Here is a 6,059-nt window from a genome sequence, read left to right on the forward strand (position 1 = left end):
GTACCACCACTGTACCCGCCACCTCCCTCACCCTAACCATCTCCCTCTCCATCTCTCCGTCCCTCCAGCCCTCCCTGCCACTCTCATTTCTTCCCTCCGCTACCTTCATCAGGGTTTCTGTTGTTTGCCCTCACCCTGGCCGTCACCCGTTGCCCTTGACACCTTCTTTCACCCTTAGAATTATAACACCCTCCTCCTCCTCCTCCTCCTCCTCCTCCGCCGCCGCCGCCGCCGCCGCCGCCGCCTCCTCCTCGGTTCTCTATTCCTCTTGGTTCCCTCTTCCCAGCAGTCAAGGAAACATAACTCACGGAGAAATGTGTCTTTTCTCATTTTTGTTTTGTTGTTTCTCGATTTTCAAGCTATGATCGAGTGTATCGTGTTACTTCCACCTCCTCCCCACCCCCCTTCCCATCCACCGCCGCTCATCCTGCACCGCCAAGCTCTGATATATACGCTCTCTCTCTCTCTCTCTCTCTCTCTCTCTCTCTCTCTCTCTCTCTCTCTCTCTCTCTCTCTCTCTCAGTTGTTGTCCTTTCCTCCGTCGTTCTATCTCTTTATCTTTCCTCTTATCTCATTATCAAAGTCTTCGTCTGTATTGCTTTTGCCTTCAGTTCATTTTTGCCTCCATCCTTCCCTTCTTTCCTCCCTCCCTCCCTCCCTCCCTCCCTTCCTCACCTCCCTCCCTCGGGGCCAAGAAAGACAAGGTATATACATCGCAGTTCTCACCTTGTGTGATTGAAGGCGGCCAAACACCTGCTTCCCTCATCTCTTCCCCCTCGTCTCACTCCTGTTCCTTCTCTTATATCTCCTGCTGCTCCTCCTCCTTAGGGCTCAAAAGACCTTTTCGATGAGAGACTGCTTACTTCCCTCCACCCCTCCACCCATCATCCATCCATTTCCCACTACCAATAAAGTATCCCTCTGTATCCTTGTGTTACTCTACTCCCCCCCTTGCAACTTCCCTCCCAGCACACCACGTTAGCCTTTCCCAACAGTGACTCCCTCCTGATGAGTCTTGCTCGTCGCCCACTATACCTTGTCATTATCTACCTCTCAACCCACTCGCCCCTCGCTGCCTGTCTGATCGTTACTCCTCCTGCAAGTGATGTTTTCAGGGCTTTATTTCATTTGTTCTTTTTTTCTCTCATCTCTCGTCTCTCTCTCTCTCTCTCTCTCTCTCTCTCTCTCTCTCTCTCTCTCTCTCTCTCTCTCTCTCTCTCTCTCTCTCTCTCTCTCTCTCTCTCAAGAAATTCACTTTTAAACTTAATAAAGCTCTTGAAGAACTGTTCCGCTGAGGACTACGTGATCAATCATTAAGAACAACACTAAATGACGGAAGACAGCCATCAAAAAAAGTCTCTTGGCCAAACAACACGTTCATCACAACTATAAACTGACCAGAAAGTAACGAAGACAAATTAGAACACGATTAACTGCGGCTTCATTGTAAAAACTTTATATAGGAATAATAAAAAAAAAAAAAAAAAACACTAGACCTCAAACAAACGCTCTTGCTTAACGAATTTATTTGATTTTTTTTCCCATGACGTGTATAGTATAGACAAAAAAAAAAAGACAGGGGAAGTAGATGTAGTCTATTTGAATGACCAGAATAAGGCCAAGGTTACGAAATCAAACCCTACGAGGAACACCATAAACAACTAAAGGTCTGTCAAAACAAAGACAAAAAAGGGACCTGGTATTGAGAAGCCTTTTTCTGTGCTATCCTGTCTCTCCCATTAATATTTTAGTACATAACACTTGCCCAAATAGACTTGCAAGAAACTCATGGTATGTTGTTGTTTGGACTTCCTTTGTATTCCCTTCTATTCCTCCTTGTTCTCATCCTTTTCCTCCTCCTCCTTCTCCTCCTCTTCCTCCGATTCCAAGTTTATGATCGTGATTTGCAGCAACTGTGTGATTCTGACATACTGAGGTGACTTTGGGAGAGGAGGAGGAGGAGGAGAAGGAAGAAGAAGAAGAAGAAGAAGAGTAGGAGAACAAGAAGAATTGATATATTGACTAGGTAGTAAAGATAACAGATAGCGACAGTTCTGAGAGAGAGAGAGAGAGAGAGAGAGAGAGAGAGAGAGAGAGAGAGAGAGAGAGAGAGAGTCATGTTTAGCGTCTATGATTTGGCCTCTAATGATTTGCCTTCACAAGGATGAATGTGTCTCTGTGTTCCCATTAACTGGCCTCTGAATAAATGAACAACTGCTAAGAGGAGGAAGGGAAGGACGAAAAGAGAACGAACAGAGAGGAATGAGAGGAAGGGAGATAAAAGCTGGAAGGAAAGGAATGGAAGAGATTGAGAGAGAGAAGGAGAGACAGCTGAAAAAGGAAGAAAACATATACCTGACGAGAAAACAAAGGAAAAGCAAAAGAAAAGCAGATAAAATAAAGGAACTGAGGACGAATGAAGGAAATGAAGAAGAGGAGAAATAGAAAACGTGAAGGTGGAAAGTGAAGGAAGAAGATAGAAGTTGTGAACGAAACGGAAAAACAAAGGAAGGGAAAATAAGATAAGAAAAAGGAAATAATAAAGAGAGAAAAAGACTGAAAAGGAAGAATATAAGAAAATATGTTGAATATATAAAGTAAGAGGAATAGAATAACTAAAGAAAGGGATCAGAAGGAGATGAAAAGAAGAACAGGGAAAGGAAGAATGAACACAAATAGAGATGAAAGATGAAAATAGGTAATGATGAAAGGAAGGAAAGTAGAGAGAGATAAAGTAGCCATGGATAAAGGAGGGATAGAAAAGTAAAGTAGAAAGAACTGGAAGGAGAGAAGAGAGAAAAAAATAAAGAACTAAAGAAAGGAGGAATGCAGAGATTAAGGAGAAAAAAAGAGAAACCAATAAACAGTAAGGAAAAACGAATAAGTTGATAGAAAAGTGGGAGAATAACAGACAAAAGATGGAAGGACAGAGAAAGGTCAAAGCAAGTGAACTAAAAAAAAAAAATAGTGACAAAAGAAGATGTCTGTGTGAAATGAAACATGATAAGTGTGTGTGTGTGTGTGTGTGTGTGTGTGTGTGTGTGTGTGTGTGTGTGTGTGTGTACAGTACAATCAGTCTGCAATGGTTTTCAATCCTTCGCCTTTCGTCACGGCTGTATTGAGATTGATAAAATGTGAAGAAAGAAAGAAAACAATATTTTTTTTTCAGTTTACACGTCCCTTAGAACCAGTGCGAGGTGGACAGTGGCAGGAGGTCATTCACTTAGAGAGAGAGAGAGAGAGAGAGAGAGAGAGAGAGAGAGAGAGAGAGAGAGAGAGAGAGAGAGAGAGAGAGAGAGAGAGAGAGAGAGAGAGAGAGAGAGAGAGAGAGAGAGAGAGAGAGAGAGAGTAATAATGAACGCAATAGCTTCCTGTACCTGCTTCACCTGCTTTATGTCTGTTTGTTCCTGTCTTCTGTATCTGACCGCCCCTCTCTCTCTCTCTCTCTCTCTCTCTCTCTCTCTCTCTGGTAATCATGTAGAAATCTTGTTAATATCAAAATAAAACCATAAAGACACACTTAGAAATCAGTGTCACTTTAACTAGAGCGTTTGAAATATAGATGAAGTGAGGCTCATATGTGGTTTCAAATTGACTTTTTATTCTTATAGGTTGGGTCTCTTATTTTCAACGGTTTGTGTTATATAATGATGGTTCACAATGCTGTTCAGGTCCTTTATTTGGTTACCTGCTTGCTCTTATTGTTTGTTGGAAGGTGGTGGTTGATGTAATGAGGGGTGTGCAGTGGTGGTGGTAGTGGTAGTGGTTGATGGTGGTGGTGGTTGCGGTGGTGGTGGTAGTGATGATGTTGTTCTTGTTATTGTTTTAGTTTTATTCGTCTGCTTTTCACATGAGTATTATGTAATGGCAGTGTTGAAACAAATTTACTACTACTGCTACTACTACTACTACGAGTACTACTACTACTACTACTACTACTACTACTACTACTACTACTACTACTACTACTACTACTACTACTACTACTACTACTACTACTACTACTACTACTACTACTACTACTACTACTACTACCACCACCACCACCACCACCACACACACACACACACACACACACACACACACACACACCTTCCCATTCTTTTTAATCGTGTCAGTGAAGTGCAGTTGTTTTTTCTACACCACACCTGACTGGACGGCTGACTGTGGTGGTAGTGGTGGTGGTGGTGGTGGTGGTAGTGGCTGTTCCTCTCTCAGAATGGCGCCGTAATTTGGGAGTTAGTGCTCCGTGTTGGCGAGAGAGAGAGAGAGAGAGAGAGAGAGAGAGAGAGAGAGTGAGTGCCAGATGTGAGACGGCAGGTGGCGTTGCGGTGGCCCGGACTGTTTGCCACCTGTCTCATTACTTATCCCGAGAACGTCCCTCCTCTTCACCTACTCCTCTTCCTCTTACTTCATCCGTATCCATTCCCCTGTATGTCTCTCTCTCTCTGTCTGACTGTCTGACTGTCTGGTGCTTATTATCTTCCCTCCTTCCTTCTCCCTCTTCTCATTCTCATTAATCTTCTTCCTCGTCTTCATTCTCCTCTTGTTTTTATTCTCTTTCCTTCTCTCATTCTATCTCCCTACTTTTCCTCTTTATTCCTTCTGTTTCTCACTCTCTTTCTCTTTTTATTCTTGTTTTTATCTATTTTTCATCATATCATTTACTTTATCTTTTTCTTCCTATTTCTCCTGATTCTACTTTTTTTCTTATCTTTTATCTTCTTTTATCCTTTCAATATTCTGTCTCGTCTATGTCTTGTATTTTCCTGCTTTTCTATCTGTTTATGTGTCTGTCTGTCTGTCTGTCTGTCTGTCTGTCTGATTTTAATTAGTTTTACAGTTGTTGTTTATGAAGTGGCAATAGTTTTGTATGTTCCTGTGTTGCATGATGTCACTATGTTAAATGTAATGGCAAATTTGTGGTCGGTAAAGAGATCTATCTATCTATTTGTATACTTCTGTCAATCTGTCTTTCTACTTATCTATCTATCTTTCTTTCTTTCTACGATTATTTATCTGCGTATTGCTGTGTTGTGTTAAATATATTTTGCTTGAATATTTGTTTCTTAGTGACTCTTTTCTTCTTTTGTTCCAAGTAGTATGTTTTTTATCTTCTTTTTGCCGTTACTTGCTTGTATGAATGGATTTACGTTGATCTTTTATGCATTTCTCTCTCTCTCTCTCTCTCTCTCTCTCTCTCTCTCTCTCTATCTATCTATCTATCTATCTATCTATCTATCTATCTATCTATCTATCTCATAACAGTGCTAATCTCTCCCAAACTCAGTATTCTCAAACATTCCACCCACACAATAACACACACACACACACACACACACACACACACACACACACACACACACACACACACACACACACACACACACACACACACACACACGGAGATCAAGAAGAACAAGGACAAGGAGATGAAGCAGAAAGAGGAAGCAGCAACAGAAGAGGAAGAAAAGAAGAAGAAGAAGAAGAAGAAGAAGAAGGAGAGGAGGAGGAGGCGATGATAGAAAACGAAGAGATAGTCCCTTGGGAGGAGGCGAGGCGGCAGCGTGGTGTCTGTCTGTCTGTCTATCTGTCTATCGGGCTTGGCTTTGGCTTGGCTGGGCTGGCTGGTGGTTCCCCCGAGTCCCTCCCTCCTTCCCTCCCTCCTTCCCTCCCTTGCTATTTGCCGTGCGTGGCGTCGAGACTCTCATCATTTCATATAATTATTTACCATTACACGACCCTTCGCCCAATGATTTGTGGTCAGATCATTACGATATTTAAGCGTTGTCGATATTTACCTGCCGATGGATGAGGCGAGGAATTGACCACTACGTCTTGTCTTGGCCAGCGGAAACGTCTCTCTTAGTGCGCCTTCTCCCTTACTCCCTGCCCTTCCCTCTTACACACAAGGGAAGGAGGGAAGGGAGGGAGGGTAACAGTCAGGTAAATGTCTTAATGTTCTGGCTAAGACTGAGAGGTTGTGTGGTAATAGTGAGGAGAAGGAGAGAAAGAGGAAGGGAGAAAAGCGTGCAGGAGGATCTATACAAGGCAAGCTG

Source organism: Portunus trituberculatus, chromosome 43 (genome assembly GCF_017591435.1).
Source record: "Portunus trituberculatus isolate SZX2019 chromosome 43, ASM1759143v1, whole genome shotgun sequence".
NCBI classification, from domain to species: domain Eukaryota; kingdom Metazoa; phylum Arthropoda; class Malacostraca; order Decapoda; family Portunidae; genus Portunus; species Portunus trituberculatus.